General features: G+C 49.8%; 1 protein-coding gene across 7 annotated transcripts in view; it reads right to left on the bottom strand.

Moving 5' to 3' along the window:
- Positions 1 to 20,968, bottom strand: part of foxp1b (forkhead box P1b) — a 110,874-nt gene that overhangs the window by 69,171 nt on the left and 20,735 nt on the right. For 6 of the 7 annotated variants that reach the window (XM_062563860.1, XM_062563859.1, XM_062563858.1 and 3 more), the window contains exon 3: positions 10,031 to 10,092. The gene's annotated coding sequence lies outside the window, so the exon portion shown is untranslated. Of the gene's footprint in view, positions 1 to 10,030; positions 10,093 to 13,664; positions 13,746 to 20,968 lie in introns of those variants that run through there. The other variant, XM_062563861.1, reaches the window with a different exon arrangement.

The following is a 20,968-nucleotide window of genomic DNA, read 5'->3' as shown; positions in this document are numbered from 1 at the left end:
CACTCGGGGGAGGCCCAGTGCAAACTAGTTGTGGGAGGGGATGTGGGGGGGGGGGGCTGTAGGGAATCAAGGTCGATGCAGATGCAGCTCAGGGCTAGAATAAACAGCGAGGCAGAAGTCAAGATAAACACAAAGTCATTCTTCAGACGCTTCTGAAGACGTTCTGAAGCTGCTGTGCTCCCCCCCCCCCCCGGTGAAGCCTCCCAAGGATACCCGCGCTGGTCCAGCAAGGCATCCAAGTCTTTCCTCCCCAACAAATGGCGGCTCCTCGCAGCGCAGCGACTTGTTTAAACATGTTAAAACATGTTAAACATTGACCTCATTCAATTATTCAGGTGGAAACAACAAAGGAAGCGCGAGAGGACGACAGGAAAGAAGAGGGGAAGTGAGCGGACACGGCGGCGCTCCGTCACGGGGGCTTTGATTGCTTCATTTACGCTGCGGCGTCCGGCTCCAGCTGCTGCGTCAAAGTCTGTGGCGATGAGCAGCGATTAGGAAGACACGGGGGGCAATGGGCGCGTTGCACGCCACCTTGACCATGAATTTTTCATGAATACAACAACTTGCCATCTGCCGTGTGTGCATCCAGTGACGCTCCGCTACCCGAGCCGTATCTTCCATCCCTCCCCGCTGCGGGCGCCACGTGCTCCCCCAGAAGCAGTTACCCACTCGCGATGAGGGCACGGAATGGGAGCGAGGGGCGCCGAGCACATGTATGACACACGTGGGGAGGGCGGCGATGGGATCCCAGAGCGTAAAATGTGGATCCAAGCGGATTGGGAAGAAGGAGGGCTCGACATCCGATAATTCGTGAACACCGACCGGTTACCACGCCACAAGCGGCGGTGTATTAACAGTAAGACGGGGACGGGGAGGACTGCGCCGGGGAAGTAGAGTAGACCCAGGGTTTCTTTTCTTTTGGGGGGGGGGGGGGCGCACACACAAACCAGTTTGTCTGCATTCGCCTCGGAGCGGAGCGAGGCGTCAGGGAGAAAAGAAGGCCCCGCTGCGCTCAGACGATGACGGAACGTGCCAAAGTAAGGCAGGCCACGGTATTTTTAGTGCAACTCGGGGGCCGAGAGAGACTGAGTAAATAGAGGAGTCTAATGAGTTTAAATCCGGTTGCACATGGATGGAATAGTAATTGTGGGATGGGGAGCTTCTTTTAGGAGCTGCTTCTCCCAGCGACTGTCCTTCACTCGACTTTGAGAAATCTCGCTCGTGGACCCATTAACTCCGCAGCGCAGAGGACAGACACCAGGAGACACGGGGCCTTCTTCCTCTGACCACAGGAAGACAAGCCCCTCCCCCCCAATTAGACCTGTCAGACGCGCACACCAGAAGAAGAAGAAGAAAAAAACCAACTCCAATCTACGGGCATCCTGTGGGATCCACAAAAGCACTTATTGTTTTAACATTACTTAAAGTGTGTCATATATTTTTAATCATCTTTTACTAGGGCTCATGTAAGGGCAGGTCCCCGGGGATCCTGGGATGCAAACTCGGAGAGGAAATGTGTCGGATGCATCTTCCGGGGAAAACCAAGGCTGGCCCTAACGAACTTGTCTAATTAATACTGCCGACCTACGAATGTTGTCAGAGGTGCTGTCGACTCGCTGGCCCTCTGGGAGCTGACAACATGTACTAATCTTTGCTTTATTGGGGGGGGGGGGGGGAGGTTGAATTCACCAAGACAAAGATTAGACTGCCGCTCTGCAGAAAGCAAGCGGCTCATTATTGTCGAGTCATCAGGTGTGCTGCATGCATCTGTACGTGATGAGACTGAAGGAGACAGCGGGGCCTTCCTCATCTAAATGACTTCAATAGTGTCTTTTCAGATGCGTGGAACAGCTACCAGAGCTCTGATAACGTCACGGACCCCCCCCCCCCCCCTTCCTCGGGACGTCTCGTCATTTTAAAAGGCCCAGCTTTTAGCAGGAAGGGAGTCTGTGGCTTCCATTAAGCAGTTAAACTGAAGACAAAGGGCGAAGGGGCTAAATACCAAAAGACCTTGCATGAATTTCTGCGTTTTAATGGAATCACATTTTAACAACTCTTCCTTCGTTTTCCTTTTTTCGGGGATTAAATACAGCCCGTGTCAGGAGGATGCGTCCCACTCATAAAGCAGCACAATGACAACGTACAGTGGCACTAATACAAGGACATAGTTCATCATGACATTTTCTGCAATTCCCAACTGATTAGGGTCATTATGCTGGAGGCCTGATTTATGTTGTCATTTCCTCTCACCGATCCTGCATCAATGAATCTTAATGAATTGGTAAATAAGGGTGAAGATTACACTGTGTGACACCGCCACATTTCTCACCCTCAACGGCCGAGATTTATGTAGCCAATTAGAGGCCAACAGAGAAAATTGGCTGGCAGAAGAAATTATATTCTTTATGGTCGGAAAACGAGGCGCATTCTCAGTGAAGGGCAATTGCATTGTCTGTAAGTCCATAAAGGCAGCCTCCTGGTCCCACCTTGAGGATGTGTGTGTGTGTGGGGGGGGGCATGGCGGCGGGGTGGGGTGTCCACGCGAGTCCTTAGCATTCACGCCGCGGCCTCTCCGCCGTGTTTGATCGGCACAAATAGGGCCGTGTGTGACAAACATGTTTACCTTCTCCCTGCAAACATCAGACAATCAGACACCGGAAGGTGCTGCTTCTCTAATGAAGACACCGGAGCCCTTTCTCCTTCTTTCATCAAGGCCGGCCGTGTGAGAAACAGGCCTTTTATGTTGAAAAAAAGCATGCGCACAAAAGGAAAGGAGCAAAGTTGTTTGCTCTAAACATTTGATAAGCTAAAATGTTTTCTCTGTTTTATTTTTTGAAGAGAAGAAGCCCTTTAGATATCTCTGATCAACACAGAAAAGGACATATACAATATGATTAAGGGGCTCTTTAACCAGTGCTGGTCAAATCGTTATCACAACCAGCGCAGTGTCTCTGTCTCAGATGAAGGCACATGATTATGGCGAGGGACAAAAACGGGCTCTTTTTTGTGTATCAATATCACAAGTAGGACTATTCTCGATGCTTATTAATGGCAAGTTCTTAAAAGGGCACTTAGATTTATAATGAGCGCCTTTATGTATGACATATTGTGGCTAGATTCGGCACGAGGAAGCAGGCCCCGCCACATCAAACCGGCTGCTCTGCCATCAGGCGCCGTGAAAAGGGGCGGAAAATTAAAGCCAAAGCGACGCCGGAAAAGGGCTTAATTTACTGGCATGTACGGTATGCAAATGAGATTACTCTCAGCTTAACTGCATCATTTATGTCCATAATAACGGCATCATCATTACAGGGCTCAAATTAAATTACACTGTAATTAGCATATCAAAGTGATTGGTTAAAGTTGAAACAAATACGCAATTTTGTTAATGAACATCTGTAATCGCCGTGTAGCCTCTCGGTTGGAAAAACATCCAAAACAAATATGTGTTTTCGGAGGAAGGGGAGGGACATCCGTCTGTCCCGAGTGTGTGTGTGTGTCTACGCTGCCTTGCATGCTGGTAGGATGAGGGGCGGGGGGGGCGGGTGTGTTACCTGGAGAGCTCCACACTCTCAGGATGAATTTCACCAAACTCCAGGAGATCAAAGATCCAATTTCCCACACTTGCCACTTCGGGAGCTCATCAATAAAATACTAATCACTTCACGCCTGATTCGGAGAATGGAGCCGCAGCCCCGAGGCTTAGGGGGAGGAGGGGAGGAGGGGGGGGGGGGGGGGGGGTTCCGTATCGCAGAAAACACCTCCACTCTGCCTTCACTGTTGTTCGCAGCACACACATACACACACACACACACACACACACACACACACTGGGCCTCTCTCCCTCTCCTGTAAGCAGACACACACACACACATACTGGTATAATTCGGGTTGATCCTTCTCACCCTGCCCCCCCCCCCCCCCAATGAGCACGGTGGGTTTTTAAGCCCTTCCTCAGACCTCTGACAGCAATCACACCTCACTCCAGCAGCGAGTGGATCCCTTTCATGTCGCACTTCTATCGTCCCCTGCAATCGCTGCGTGTGTAGGTCGCAGTTCATGGCGGATTGCGTTAAAATAAAGGGAACTTTCCGTTACACTACCAACGAGCCCACCTTTGTTTTAAGCTTTTCCTTCCATCCCTTCTCGCATTTTAGCCAATAACTCGACATAAAAGGTAGTCTTTTTCTTAAGCCGTGGTGGCGTGCAAGCGGCAGAGACTCACTCGTCAAGTTTGCACGAAGTGTTATTTTATTCATTAAGAAATCCATTAGAAGGCCTTATTCCATGGCGAGTGTGTAGGAGATGTGCCTTTCAAGGCAGAGCCAGGGCAAATCCACTCCATCAGCTAATGATGGCACTCATTACACAGAGAAGCCGGCTAATGAAGGCGCGGTGGCCGGCCGATCCCCTCGCCCGGCATAAAGCCCTATGAAATGCTAATAGCTCACTTCTAATTAAAGCACCTCCACGGCTAGAAGCCGGCAACATAAACAAGCCGGAGTCGTGCCTGAGCAACATTGCATTAATTCACGTTTTTTACCCCTGCTGCATTGGTAGCTGCTGTTACACTGTGGCTTTGAGAAATTGACACATATGCAGACAACAGGCTTTCTGCACGTGTCACACTCTTTACACCTCAGTGTGTTTGCGAGGAAAACCTGCCGCCCTTCTGAGAAACTGACCTTGGTGCCGGTAAACAAGCCTTTCACAAAGTTCATTAACATCCGACGGGCCTTTTTGGTCAGCACCATTAGCTTATCAACAAAGAATGCCTGCAGTGGGCTGGAAATACGATAATTCTGTTGGTTTAAACTGCACTTAAAACTAACTTAACTATGACTACTATTATTACTAATTATTTACAGCTGCACTTCAGAAATATGAACGTTGCTGTGACTCAGAATGTGGATTTACATGTTGGTTGATCAATAATTGGAAATAACAAAATGCATATTTGAAATTGAGGATTTTTGAAAGAAATAAAACACATGAGTACATCTTTTGTAAATGAGTTCTTGACACCAACTTACCAAAAAGAAGGTGCTGTTATTTCCTTTTTGAATCACATACAAACAGCTTCATGTTTAGTGCATCATTTGGCAAAGGGAGGCGGTGAAAGGCATGAATTTAAAGGTCAGTGTTAAGAACATATCAAGCAGAGTCTTGTTTGATCCCGACCCAAGTATTTTCCCAAGGATTCTGGGGCGCTGTGTAAATCACGCAGTCTGACCTTCTACATTCCTCATGCTCCGTCCTCCCCTTCATCCGCAGGCGCAGATAATGCTGCGCAAATATCATAAACGTGAGGATTTTAGGATTGAGGTGAGGCTGCCGTCATCCTCCACCGACTGGGGAAAAGGAAGCCCATGCATCTGAAAGCACCCCGTTTCCTCCCGCAGGCCAACGCCTTGATGCTGGCGATCCACACGGGGGGGGTGGGGGGGGGGGAGGAGGGGGGGCAGATTCTCTGTGTTGGCTCATTTCATAAATGACCACTTCATTCAATCTCAGGTTCGTACATCATAACCACACATCGTGGCCGTGGTTTCATCCACCGATCGAAAAAGGAACTCTACAGCCGGCCTTCCGGGTGGGGGGCGTGACCCTCAGCTGACCTGGCCAGAGAAAAGGAGGGCATGTGGCCACTACAAACCCATCGCCCCCCCCAACCCCCCCTCCCCCCGATAAATAACTTTAACACAGCAAACAGAGGCCCATCCGTCAACCTGCGTGTCGCTAACACCAAGACAGGCGAGCAGGGAGATCGATGGAGATGGAGACGGACAAAGACAAGACAGAAGGGAGAGAGGGGGGGTGGGGGGGGGGGCATCGAACATAGAAGGCTAGATAAATATCACACGGAGCCCTGGCCAAGCGGCGCTGCAGGCCAACTTGTGCGAGCTGTGAAAAGCCAGGCCTGTGACATTTGTTTCTTATTGTCCAAGTGGCAGCTGAAAGCGTCTCCCTGCGATGGGGCCCCCGGGCTCCGGCCCCCTCTGACGGGGACGGAACCATATTAGGAGGCGCATGCTAAAGTCAACAATAACATAGTTGCAATGAGATGGAAATTTTGCAGCTAATGGTGTTTGTCATTCCTGTTTTCAGTGCACTGAGCGGGCCCCGTGTTTGTTCTGGCCGGCCACAGAGACTTTGTTTATGAAAACGCTGGCGGGGGCCCAGGCCAAAACCAGAGGGGGGAGGGAGGAACTGTAAATAAATATCAGCTCAACTAAATAATAATAGGCCTCCACCTTTTTTCATTTGATTACAAAAATAAACCAAAGTTTGGGGAGGAATAGCGTCTCGAGAGGGGGGGTGGGGGGGGGGCATTCTTCCAGCTCGGCCCTCCCTCTGGACTTACCCAACGTCTCTCACACACTTGAGGTGGGAGCTTTAGCAGACTGTCAGTCATGTGACCAAAGAGACGCCCATAAGGCCCTACATTAAGACATTTGAATTCCTTTTTAGATGAATAAGTCGATTGTATTTTACCAAATGAAAAACTGAAACACTATCAAGACGATGACTCCAAATTTGTACTCTCTTTTCATAACAAAAACGACACAAGCTTTTCCTTTTTATTTTTTGGAAGCGTGCTGACACGTTCAAAGTGCTGTGGACCTGAACAAAAGGATTTATGGGAGTAAAAAACAATTCCAAACTACATAAAAAGTACTGATATTTGGTGAACTTCATAAGCAGCAAACTGTCCTGTTGACTTTCAAGGGAACAAAAGGCCTCCATCGCTCACCACAACGGTACCTGCATGGTCCCGCAAGACGTCTTCGAGTCAATACCTGGTGTGACCGGGCCTTTAGTGACGGAGCACAAAGCTCTAGTGGACCATCATTTCCATATATTGAACAACTTATCTGACCCAAGAAGAATGTTTCACTTCAGTGAGGTGTAACATCATCGTGACAATCCAGTTGTTCACAATGTAAATATGAAGCAGAGCGTGTTTGACTGAACTAAACTCTAATATACGCAGTGAGAAGCAGCCTTCCTTCTGCTGTGTGTCCTCGGGCCTCCCCCCCCCTGCCCACTTAACCTCTTGTCTTTTGCATTGGTTGCCGAGCTGCCTGACCCCCTACCTCAGCACGACACCCCCCCCCCCCCGGGTTCAACGTTCACACAAACATACGATACGTCGGCTGGAAATAGTCTTCTCCCCTTCTGTCCCGTCCACATGTCGACTTGGGTCCGTCTCCTTCTCCCTCTCAGCCTCGTTTCTAATCTCGCACCGAAAAACGCAAGCTGTTTATTTGCGTGCGGCTGAAGCCGTTCCATCAAGTAGCTCCACCAGGTGCTTCATCCCTAAAAGGGATTCGTTTTCTAAATAAACGCAGAAAGCAACCGACTGCCAAAGTGATATTTACCATGAAGTCAAAGCTATCCAAACATTAAGACGCTGCCTTGTAGCAGACTTTGTTTTCTTCTTATTTATTATTATTTCCTTACATAGTCACAGTTTCTCTCTAGTTTAAACATGGCGTGTCACAGCACATAAATGTATAATAAACGGAGGGCAGTATGTATTTTTACACTGCAGTATTTTGTTTTGCGGTGAAGGACAGAAAAAGGAAAAGGAAAACCAACTGTAGACATTTTGATCAGAACACAACAAATTCCAGGAGCCACAAGGCCAACGCAACAAAAATAACCCTTTTTCTTTTTCAACTGGCAGTGAGACGACTCATCTGGAATCTGCTCGCTTGCTGCGCCTCAGTCAATCTCAGGCGAAGGGCCGCGTCACCTGAACCACCTGGTGGCAGGAGGCACGCCGTCACATCGACCTCCGCCGACAAAGACGGACGCTGATAGGAAAATAGATTGAAACCAAGTCTCCCAGACAACACATCTGCGTTTTCGAGACAATCCAACTCTTTTTGTCTCTTTTTGTCTCAGAAGAGCTTTCATGCTGCTCTGGGCACGCGAGGGGAAAACAAGAACGTTGACGGCATGTGACGCGCTGCACTGAGGCACGCCACTGGATCCTGGTTAGGGGGAGCAGGGCGACCTGCCAGCGGGGGGGGGGGGGCGGGGCGCGGGGGGGCCCCGTAGCGGCCGACGCAGGGAGGCGCGGTTCATGCAGCCAGGCAGGAGGGGGAAAGGCCAAGAGGCCCGACGCCGCATCACGCCTCCGCCGCCGCTCACCCGTCCCGCCGGGCGCCGTCTTCTTCACTGCGGCATTAAAGAACGCCACCAACGGAGGAAATGTCCCCCATGTGGCGAGTTGTTTATTGTGTGTGAGCGATTATAAATGCATGGGAACACAGCCGGCTGTAAATGCCACAGTATTAGAGGCTTACCGAGCCTAATTCTAATACAGGCAATTTTCAGCTTGGTGCTGATATAAAGAAATGACTTTTTTTACTCCTTTCGTTTTTCTTTTTTTTCCTTCAAAGTAAGCAATAAACGCAGGCAAGGGAGCTATTACATGGCAGCATAAATCTGCACGCGACCTTTCCGTGGGTCAATCTGCTTGTTTATTCTCCACACTTCCATTTCTGGATTAAATGGAGCAACCTCAACAAGCTAGAGACTGAGGCCATTTAAAAGGGAGGCATTTGCAGGAGGGCGATTGGGACTTCTAACGAGGCGCAGCGTTCTTCATGTGAGGATGCTCCTGAGGAAAGGTGGGTGTCTCAACAGGCGGGGCCTGCACAGAGCAGACATCCGAGGATGCGTCTATGCGACGAAAGGGACCGCGGGAATCCTAAAGGCTTTTTGTACATTTCAATTAACAGTAAACATCTTTTTCATAAAGTAGAGCGGGGTTGAACTGTACACAAGCCTGAACGCGCTGCTTTCACACACACACACACAAACACATACATTAGAATCCGTGGCGCTTTCACACAGCTAAGACGCGCTAATCCCGTAAGCCTCGCCTAGGATTTCTGCATTAGCGATGCAATCTAAATCACACTGGGAAGTTGTGTCAATCACCGCGCCGATTTACAAGGCACCGACGCCGCTTGTGGAGGACTTCTTTCGGTGGCTGATCTCAGATCTGGAGCTAAAGGGGGGGGGGGCCTGCTGCGAGAGAATGCACCCCAGATAAACAGCAGCAACGGGAATCCTCCCCCTCAATTTGCTGCAAGTCGGGTTTTCCAAATGTGGGGTAATTGTGTGGATCAAGTAAAAGAGGGGGTGTTGAACGCATCGCCGACCCGGCTGCAACCACGACGTCACTGCTGCTTCTCCCAAGACGCTACAGAGCCCTCAACCTCTGCTACATGCTAAACTGCCTGTCTGTGGGAATTTATTCTGGGTTCACAGGAAGCTTTTCCCCTTTCTACGATGCCACTGAAAGAACTGTGTGCGACAGGTTCAACTTGAGCATGAGTTCTTGGGAGTAGGAAAAGGTGGTGTTATCCATCTCAACGCAGGACACATCGTGCTTTATGTTAATAATCAACTCAGTCACACTGCCGCTGGAGGCCCAGACCAAACCAACGCTCAGCCGGAGTCGAGGAAGAAGAAGACGCACATAAAAAAAAGACTGGAGACAAAGAGATGGATGAGGATGAAGCCGACCCCCCCCCCCCGCCGCCCCCCCTCTCTCCTGAAGCCACACCCACACACAGGGAGACGGGTGAGAGGAGCAAACAAACACCAGACATCCACCCAAATGAAGTGTTTACCAAACACGGCTTCATCACCTTTTTCCCGGCAAACGCAGACATGTATGAACATCACCGCCCCCCCCCCCCACTCGTCAACATGATTCAAAGTGCTTGTTGCTCAGCCAGCCGACTTTTTGGTGTGTGGGATGCGGGGGGGACGATGCCTTTTATCGCTCGCCATGCTGGTCTCTAATCAGCAGCTGTCAGTGCACCTGGGCGGCCCACCCCGACACCCCCCCACCCCACTACCACACCACCACCACCCCCCTCACCCGCACACATGCACACTGCAAAAAGACAAAACATGAGACCCCCCCCCTCACCCAGCATGGAGTTAATTATTAAGCCCATTCAATAAGCAGTGTGTGTGTGTGTGTGTGTGTGTGTGTGTTTACCTGCTGTGTGTTTTATTTAAAAGCGATCTTCAGATCCACGATGGCGTAACACCGTCTTCGCCCTGCAGACACAAGACGGGGGAATTATTTGTAATTACTGGCGCTTACAGCTGCAGAGCCCGTCAACAAGCCCCCACCAGCACACTTGTACAGGAGCGAGGTAAGCTGATGACGAGTCGCCGCCCCGCTGCCCCCCCCCCCCCTCTGGTTCGGCGTGTTGATTCGGATCGGTGAGGTGTCTTGTCGGGGAAATCCGCAGAAAGGAACGCACGTGAGCGGGCAGGTTGACGGTGGGGGGGAGGGGGGTGTCTCGGTTTACCTGTGGCTGCGCCCCCCCCCCCTCCCCCGGACCCCGCTCAGCGGCCCGGATCTGCATGCACACAGCTTTCCTAACTGAGCACTCAACCGAGGCGAGGAGAGAGAAGAAACTAAATCTTATTTTTATGGAAAACCGAGAAGTGACTGTGGGGCAATATCTCAGGTGCATTTGAATAAAAGCATTAAAGCATATCCAAATATGAAAGAAGAAAATAAAGAAATAAAAGAAGCTCCCACTGTTCTTTCTTGCCGTTTACATTTGGCAGTCAAAGCTGTGGCCGGCCGGTGTTTATCTAAAGCACACTGAGAGAAGATTAACACACACACACACACACACACACACACAGCGGTCCAACTTACCCAGTTTCAGCATTAATTTAAAGTTAAATGTCGTTGTTGAAAACGCGAGTCAGAATGCCGCTCTGAATTCTACTGGGGGTTGAACAATCATCCCAAAATGGGCCGTTCCCACACACCCGCCCTATTATTGTGATTCATTACACTTCAATTAACATATCATCAATGGAACCGTAAATCAACGGCGAGTGGTGACAAATGACAGATATTTTCAGTTTCAAACTACTAAACATCATTAATTCCCATCACCTGAAAAGAGCCCCGGGAGCCAAATGAGTTTACCCAACGCATAACATCCATTTAGATAAATGTTCCATCATTTTAACGACGGAAACATTCGCATCGCGGTGAAGGAAAAAAAGAAAGAGGCATCGACGGGATCCTGATGGCAGCTGTACGCCTTTTTTCCTTCTCGTGCCCTAATGCCCGTCTCGTGATGCCTAAACAGATAATTGTCTTCATTTCAAACAGCACAAAGCTGGAATGTTATGCCATTTAGAGCAGTGGGGGTGTGGAGAAGGTACGGCGAGGATGCACAGGCACCCGCTGGCTGCGCCCGGGCCGGGAGACAAACGCAGCCCATCAAGCACTCCCACATCCAGACTTTAAGGGGACGGAACCACTCCTGCTTGAGATAATTACCCACCCAGGTGGCCCACGTGCACGCTCAGTTAGGAGGACGACGTGGATCCAAACGCGACCATTTCCAGAGACAAAAGGGAGCAGCTTCCTTCCGTCTGTGGAGGTGTTCGACAGAGAGAGGCCTCCCTTCTCCACGCAGACACACACAACGCACAACGCTAATGACCTCACTGCCGACTCTACTCTGCCCACAAACCGGTGAAGTGGACTTCCCTATTAGCGGGGGGAGGGGGGGGGGGGGCGCTGGTGGTGGGTCACGGATTCGCCGCGCGCTCTCTAGTCCTCGGTGCCTTTGGCTTTGTTGCAACATTGTAACATGTTCAACATTTGAATGAATCCAATTGATCCAGTGAAGCGCCGGCCCTTCAGTCCCTCTAATGGACGCGCTGTCCTCTCTCTTCACGCGACACAGAACACGAGGGCCCATGAATATTCACCACTACGTAAAGTTATTCCATTAATGAGGCCCCGAGCGCGCTTAGCGCCGCGGCTGCTTCTGCGGCGGCTCGTTAAAGAACCTTCACACGTCATCACCATGGTAATTAATGCTCGACTCAATGGCTGTCAATAGGCGTCGTCTCTGGCTTCGTCACAAAGCCCGAGCGGGGCTCGGTCCAAATCGCTAGCGTCCATGTGTCACGTTTGAGCGGGACGGTGGATCCGCACCGAGGGCACGTCCCTGTTTTAAGGGAGTTAAACTCACTGTAAGCGTGAGTCACTTCGGACACTGTTTCCTCCCTCCTCTTCTGCCGGGGTTAAGAACGGATTCAATGAAAAACACTGCTGAGTCTCGTAAAGGAGAAAAGTCTGCATTTGAAAAAGTCACAAAAACTAAATAGTTCTTTTTTGGATTGGCAGGATCGTGTTATTATGTTGTAACACCCACACGGACTGTAAACAACAGCAAAAAACCCACCAATTAAACTACAATTCAGACAGCCCTTCTTCTGACGCTATTTATTTCTAAGCTTAAAAGGCAACAGTGCAGTCTGCTGAGTGTCAGGCCTGTCTGACCCCCCCCCCCCCCCCCCGGCCCCCCTCCTCACGATTTGCTGAGCTAAGAAAAAAAGCAGCAGAGTGCAACCAGAGCTTTGCTGCCATAACAACAGGAAGTGGAATGTCTCAAAACAAACACACATCTCTGAATACAGTGCTGTCTGATCCACGTATCCACTATAGAAGATCCGTACTGTACTTTGTCTGGAGGGAAGTCACAGCCGGGCAGCTCACCATCCACACAAAAACCCTTGAAATTAGATCTGTGGAAAAAAAAAGGTCATCCCTGATGGCGTCCAGTGCGGTCGGCCCACCGAGGGGCGAACCACGCAGCGGCGTTATGCAATCCTATTTTCATGAACCCACCCCGGCTGTCATGCAGGAGGACCGTGGATCCCGTCCCGGCCGTATCAGGATCCCACTCCCACTCCCGTCCCGTCCCCCCGGCTGCCCTCCGACCACGGATCCCAAGCGCTATTAATATCAATAAGCTGCAGATTCCATTTCCCCAGACAAAGACAAAAGGGAGAGCGAGAGGCGGTGAGTGGTGGGAGGAACTAATGTCCTCACGCCTCACCCCGGGGTTACCGCTTACCGTCACCTCCTCCCATATGCAGGGGAGCAGTCGACACGCTTCCCCCGCATGGCAAAGGGCGATGCAAATACACGCCAACCGCTGGGCGATCAGTGGCAACGATTGGTCAATTTTTAACTTTAACCAAAACAGTCCTCCATTTATCTGATGTTGTCCTTCATTCAAATCTATTAAAATGGGTGACCTTTGAACCCAAACACCTCCTTGGGAAGAACAAACTCATGGCAAGAGGTATAGAGAGAACTGAAAACTGATGTGTGTAGTGTAAAAATGTCTTTTAAACCATGATCATTTATTTTCACGATATGTCATGTTGACATTATTTTTTCCTGGGTCTGAAACCCAGACGCACAACTAGGGCTGCGACCAACTATTGTCATCGCGTCGTCGAATGAATCTGTCGATAATGATCACACAATGACGACACTGCCATCCCAATTGCCCCAGAAAAAGCTTATCTTCTCCCATGTCTAACAGGACCGTTAGTTGTCAAAAGGTTGTGAACTGACACTTTGTTTGTGCGACCAAACAAACGCTTGCTCCGCCATTCGAGCCTCGTAGTCGTGACTCCGCCTGAGCAGCACGAACCCTTCTCCTTCAGTCGCTGACGGAGCGCACACCTACAAACACGCCGGCCTCCCACAGAAGGCCGGGGAGGAGGAGGAGGAGGAGGAGTAAAATAAAAAGAGAAAGCAGGGAACCACAATGAAATCGTTACAGACTTACCAGTCAAACAGACTTTCATCATGTTCGTCAAACTGTATATTGATGCAGATTCACTGAGTGCTTCTCAAATCCACTTCTGCAGAGGAGCAGAAAGCTGCCAGTGGAAGTAGCGGCAGTGGAGTAGTTGGATTAGTGAGCGAGAGAGAGAGAGAGAGAGAGAGAGCGAGCGAGCTGCAGTTGTTGAGCAGGACTGGAGGTATGTGGTCTAAAGACAACAAAAGCTGGTGCCTTTGCCCCGGGTTAAATATGCAGGGGGAGGCCCCCGTTTGCATAAACACAAACACTCAAACAAATGAAGGACTGGCAGCGAGCAGAGAGCCCTACCTGGCCTCTTTTAATTAGACCAGCGCAGCCACAACAAATGAACATTGACGCGCTCACGCGAGGCGGAACAAAAGGGAAGGGAGGAGAAAAAATGAAAATACGCTTCCTCAATTCCTCAAAAATGTCCTTAATGAGAACAACAGAAGTTTATAGAGGGGCCGTAAAAAGGGTGCGGACATTTAGCCAGTCACAGAGAAGATATTAGAGATGGTTTTCTTCTGCTTTCATTTAAGCAAACTTGCCTGCTACACTGCTGATAATTTATTGATGGAACTCACTGAAATCCGACCGTCTGATGTGAGGAGAATGTGGAGGAACGTGACCGCAGCATGAAGACCTCCACACAAAACTGTTTAATTACAACAACTAAATCGCTAATTAAATTTTAAAATATATCCCTTTTAATTAATTGAAGTAGACCATTTCATTTTTCAGGGGCGAGGGCTTTCATTAAAGTACGTCTTGGATTAAAAAAAAATGCACCTTGTGATCCTTTAATTCATCTCTACACATACGCTTCCCCTCTACTGGCCTCCTGGTGCAAATGGAAAAAATAATAAAAGCTAATCAGCAGAAAGAGAGCGAGATTGATCGGGAGGTCCTTTCTTTCTGGTGTCTCCGTTACGTCCCCCCCCCCTCCCTCCCTCCCTCCCCCTCTGTCCGTCTCAGCCTCTCTGTGCTGCTTTGTGTCTCTTGCTCACTTAGGACAGGAATGTAGTGTGAGGTGTTGGGGGAAACTCCTGGGAAAATACTGCGAGGCCCGTCAAGAGGTATGAAAGATGAAAAAAAAAAAACACCAGAGGGGGGGGGGGGGGGTGGCAGCGGCTGGGGGGGGCTCTTCTCTTGTTCCAAATCAGGCGTCAGATGCTGAGTGACACATTGTGACGGGGACAGTAAAAAAAAAGTCACTTTCGTGTGAAGCCCTCTCAGATGGATCGAGGGGCTGGGGGTGGGGGGGGGGGGGCACTGGGTAAAAGGGGAGGAATCGAGGGGTGAAGAGAAATAAGAAAGAGAGAAAGCGAGGGAGAAGAAAACTACTAGACCTCTGGAAAATAAACAGGGTTAGGGTTTCAAAGGCGGGGGGGCGAGGGCGGGTACGGGCATTCCACTGTTCAAGCCAATTATCAGTGGAAAATAATAACAACAGATGGATCCAGAGCGGCTCACTTGTGCCGGAGCGCCGCGGCGCTGGAGAGCAGATGATGAAATGTGAGAGTGCTGTTGGGAGAGTTGTGTGTGACTTCCGCAGTTTCTCACACACACACACACACACACACACACACACACACACACACACACACACACACACCAGATGTGAACCTCCAATAGGACAGTTGTGATTTGTGCTCTCAGCCCAACACTCGGCGGACCGGGCTTCGGCCCACACCTGCCAGTCGGGCCGTGACGAAGCCGCATCGAGGCCCCCCACCCCCCCCCCCCGCCCCCCAAGCGTGGTCAGGCGGGGGCGAGCGCGTGCTCCGTAAGAATGAAGGTTTCCCAGATAACTCTTTCTGGTTTTCTTCTTCTCTTCCAATAGGAAGAGATCCCAGATGACCTGATGGGATGTTTTCATTTGATGTTTTTTTTTTTTTTCATCTGCGGATCCTTCACATCAGCCGCGGACTGACAGGCAGCGGGGGGGGGGGCGGGGGGGGGGGGTTGCTACAAACCTTAAAACAAAACCAATTCTCTCTGTGACTTGTCAAGGGTGGGAGAAGTCTGCAGATAGCGGCACAAAAGATCTGCCTTTCCTTTTTTCACAAGAAGAAGAGACGTTTTTGTTTCATTAACTCCAGAATAAAGCGTAATTATCTCCCTGTGGACCTTAATCACCAACAGAAGGATAATAGAACAGTTTCTTCTTTGGTCATTAAAGGCCTCTTTTATTTTATATATATATGTTGTTCTCTTTTTTTCCCTCCTCTGCACTTACTAGATGAGTCTGTCAAATCACAAGGGCACAAGTTGGGTCTCTTTTTCAAATGTCTTCTGTTCAACACAGATCTGGGCCCTGGAAAAAGAAAAGAAAAATAAAGCCAGCTCTCCTTTTGACCCGAGGGCCACTGAGGGGAGGGTTATGAGGGCAGAGCGCGCACACACACACACACACACACACACAGTGGCAAATGACTATGATTGAAAACGCTTGAAATGAAATCGGCTCCAAGACGCCCCTCTGCAGCAGCATGTAATCTCAATGACCAACTCTGCTTTAAGTTGCTTGTGATGCTTAAATGATGACCCCCCCCTCCCCTCCCTCCCCCTCCTCAATCCCCGGAGAATCCCACACGAGGATTTCTATGGGAGTAGAAGAAAAAAAAAGAATAGAAAACTTTGCCTGAATTTAATTAGCTTATGGGAAATGATTGCTATTAGCGTATCTCATCAAACGGGGTGGAGGCGTTTTTCTGGGAGTATGTGGGGGGGGGGGGTAAAGAGTCATATTTTGGTCGATGGGGAGACAAAGGGCTTTCAAACAGGAACTGGCGAGCCATCATCCGTTTTAGTGCACTGAGACTGAGGTCGAGTTAATTAGACTATTGTCATTTTAATCAGGACAGCTTGGCGGCCATCACTTCCTGAAAGATCCAGTGGACTTTAAACGGCTGAGGGGTGTGTGGGTGTGTGTGTGTGTGTGGGGGGGGGTGGGGGGGGCCCGAGGTGTCACCCAGCTATGGGTTATGGAGGATGGTCTGGCTCCTCTCACATGCTTAGAACGTTAATGAGCTGGAGACACGCGGAGGAAACAAAGAGGCCCGGAGGATCACCAGGGGGAAACTACTCGCCTCTGCTCCACTCATGTCTCTGTTCATTTGAAAAAATAATTTAAATATCAAATATTTGAAATAATTTGCTTCTCCCTGGCTATCAGATTCTGAATAGTGAGTCTTTCATGTCGTCGTTATTATGCTCTTCATTGGCATTAGCATTTAAGACGTAATCAATGCGGCCATATTTTCGAGGTGCTCGCCATTATGTTACAATAATGGTTTATTTCTTCCCGATTTCCATATTTTATGAATACAATCCAAAGTTCGTGATGACAAACCAAAGAAGGGCAAATGATATAGCAAATCTTTGCTGAACAGTATTAATCTGAAGGGAGTTTTAATCAAATCTGACAAAGGGCCTGGATTCATTCCTCGGTTGGTTCCATTTGCTTTGTTCCACCTTTTGTGTAAAAAAAATGATAAAATAAAGTAAGGCGCCGGTGGCGTTTGAGCCTTCAGTCAGCGGCCGGCCATCGGAGCGCGGGCCGCGTGGTCGACTCGGAGGCCGCGGCGCCAGCAGCCGCTTCCATAGGTCACCGACCTGCAGGGATGCTGCACTGAGAGGGACTAGAGCACAGCGCCTTCTGTTTAGGACTAGATTAATAGTTTCAAACATGAGTCATGAATATTTCACACGGAGTTAATATTAATCTGATCAGAAATTATCTTCCCTCAATAATTCAATGTACGCATTAATAATTCACTAAAAAGAATGTTCAGCATATTTGAGAAATAAAAAAAAAAAGAAAGGAGGTTGGATAACACCATGTGAGTGGGGGGGGGGGGGGGGGGGCGCACCACGCCCAGTTGGCCCGTCTGAACCGCAGAGCGCCTGGCGAGCGCCTCGGCTCCCCTCAAAGCGCCCGGTAATCCGGATCTTAAAAAACGCGCCGACTAACCAGGGGCCTCTCTGGTCTCCGCGTCCTGCGGCGTGCGCTCAGACTCGAGGCCGACGCGCGCACGGCGCAGCCCCCAGCTCCCCGAGAGACTCACAGGGATTAGATGGTGAAATAAAGAACTAATCTTTATTTGACAGGGGAGCCCATCTCTGGCTCACTGTTGTGGTGGGCCTCTCCCTCTCTCCCTCTCTCCCTCTCTCCCTCTCTGACACACCTCACTTTGACCCCTGCACATCTCAGACTTATTAAAGAAACGTCATCCGGGGCCTTGCATGTGGTCCCATGACTTGGAGGTGTGACGATGCATAGTACTGGAAGGACTTATTCCATAAATGACGTCCTATATTGGGTCACAGTCTTTCTTGCATCCCAGTACATGTTAATGCCCATTTCTTTGACATTTTTTCAATCAATTTTTTATGCCTGTTCAGTTTAATAACAGATAGAAAATTATATTTAGCGGGAGATGTATAATCGAGACAAAAAAACTATTCATCAAGCCGCTGGACAATGACGCCCCTCACTCTGTAAATAATTCATCACTGGCGGATGTTATTGAGCATGAAACATATCATTAAATATTTTGCAGACTTAAAGCTTGTGTTGGTGGTGGCTCCAACACAGCCCATCTCCTTGCATTCGTCCCGGTGACGTTTCTCCACGCAAAGACCTTCCAGAAACCAGCGGCCAGGGGTTTACGCATCACCATTTACATCCTGCTTTAGTTTGTCCAGAAAGGCTCCATTTTGCATATCGGATGTTTGCACAAAAATGCCTCCACTTTCATGCACTGTGATCCATTACGCAACCCCGGTCCACCTTCTGAGAACCTTGCAAACAAACTGTTACTTTTGGTCTCTGTGCAAAATGGTCGGTTCCAGTTAAGGAAACAAAAAAAAAAATCAGCCAGTAACAATGAAACTCTTTGTGGGCCGAAAGGGAAATGTTGAGTTTCGTTGTTGTTTGGTCTTAATGAGCAGAAACCCGTTTGGCAAACTATTTTTAGTCTTTGGCTAAATGGGACAGCACCATGTTGAAAATATCTCAAAAAGCAGCACAAATAAGTGTTTCTAAGTTGAATAGAAAAACATTTAATAATCCGTGCAATTGTTCACGCGATCCAAATATTCATGAGGAGCTTCTCCTGCAGGTGAAGGTTCCACTCCTGCTCTCCCTTCTTCTCGATGAGTAGAACGCAGGGTAAACAAACAGCAGATTGAGCCAACATCGGCACGTGCAACAGAGTAAAAGGTAACACGGAGGGCTTTCTTTCTACCGACAGCTATCAGATGTTATTTCCCTCAGACAAAGGCTTTGTTTGTGTGCTCCGTATCGCTGTTCCCTCTCCCTCCCTCGGCCCCGTATCGTCCCCCGGCTCCTGCAGCCAAACATAGTTGTAGGCAAATGCAAAAAAAAGCCACAGTGCATGATATTGTTTGGCGTTAACATTTGAATATTTAAACGGCGCGATTGAGATACTTCCGAAAATTTCCATACGCTGTGCATCGGGACGGTTAAGCTCGCCCGCATGCCGGCTGATGCCTGCGGGGGCCATTTGCATCTTTTTCGTACGCCGTGTTTGTTTGACAGGCCGCCACTTTCCTGATTGTGCGCGACAAGTCACCCTGTGCCTTTAATAGTGGACCGGTGTACGTGGCCTGTGTCGAGCTCACCCACGTCTGTGTCACTTAACCAAATTGGCGGAGCTGATAAGCCATATTTACATAGCGGCGTCGCTGGCAGTGATTACTGTCAGTTCCCCCTCCCCCCTCCCCCCCACACACACACACACGCTTTAATGGAAAGTTGGAATATAACTTAGTGTGGGTCACAGCTGCCCTCGGGAAAATAGCTCAATTACAGCGGCGGATATAAACACTTGTGTGGCTGTCGGAGTGGCAAACAGATGGGGGGGGGGGGGGGGTGACAGTCTGTAGTGCGCCATCAGTCAAGCTGCTGCTGCTGCACCTTCATTCATTCACTTGCTCCGGTGATGGACGCCGATTCCCCGCCGCGCTGTTTGCTCACAGGGCAGCGGCAACGCGCAGATTAAAGCTGCCGAGAATATCATTGCGTCGTGTTCAAAGCGCCGCTGTCAAACACCACCATCAGTCTGCACCAAGTGGGCTTCATGGACCTACCGAGTGTGACTGTGTGTGTGTGTCACACGCAACGACATACAAACTTCTCCCCCAACTAAAAAGAGACCACATGAAGAGCATTGGGAATGATGTCATATGATGTTATTTTGTTCTCACCAGTGCATTGAAGGGGACACCCCCCCTGTGGCTGTTGTCTCGCTGGGATCCTACCTGTCAGGCGGCTGATGTGACGCTCTTTGAGGGCAGCGTGCGCCCCCCCCCGTGACAAAGTGAGTCGGGGGTGTCACGGCGGCCTACGAGCGGGCCTGTCCTCGCGCAGACAAGGAGCTGCGAGCGGCGCCGGCTTCTCTCATCTGCCAGCCGAGCTCGCCACAGCGTCTGACGGCGTGCACGCGCCCCAGCTTGTGCGACACATCTGTTGCTTGTCACGTCGCGTCTAGCCGCCAGAGGCAGAGCACGAACCCCCCCCCACCCCCCCCACCCCCCCCTCAAACCCCCACGCCAGCCTTCTGTCTGTGTTTGCAGACAGCCACAAACAGGCCCGGCGCGGCGCGCGTCATGTGGAAGGTCACGAGGCCTTCGCCAGAGTGTCCCGAGCCGTCCCTGAGTGGCGGCTGAACCAGTGAGAGTATCTGCTAATCAACCCTGCAAGACACGCCAGGAATAGTCAGAAGTTCTAACAGGGAAGAGAGGAAGGTGTTGGTCACTCCATCATCCTTTAAGCACTCGCCGTCATTGTGCTTCTGAAAATCAATTATTTCCCACCTAATTGAGAAAGTTTGCTGCAGCTGTAAATCAAATCTCCATCTGAGGTGCCTTCCCCACAATGTGCTCTTTATGGGCTTTTAAAAGTGCCTCGCAAAGAGCATTTTTGCAAAAAAAAAAAAAAAAAATTCAACGCGGGACTCCTGCTGTCAGCTTAAATACATGAGCAACGACCACGGCTAATTGGATCCATCCCACCCATCCATCCATCTGTGAAGTACACACGCCATATCAGCGAAAATCAAACACATTGTTCCAGGCAAGTCCGGCACTAAAGAGCCAGAGAGGGTATTTATTAATGGGATGTTACAGTAGCTTTGGTGGGGGGGGGGGGCATTCACGAGTGCTTCATTTCTATGTCCTTGTCTTTCCAATCAATATTCAAAAGTGCCTCGTAATTGCACGTTTAGCATTCATTTACATGCAAAGTGCCAGTGTAGTCA

Source organism: Pungitius pungitius, chromosome 8 (genome assembly GCF_949316345.1).
Source record: "Pungitius pungitius chromosome 8, fPunPun2.1, whole genome shotgun sequence".
NCBI classification, from domain to species: domain Eukaryota; kingdom Metazoa; phylum Chordata; class Actinopteri; order Perciformes; family Gasterosteidae; genus Pungitius; species Pungitius pungitius.
The sequence above is the reverse complement of the archived record's forward strand: the minus strand, read 5'-3'. Positions and strand labels throughout refer to the sequence as shown.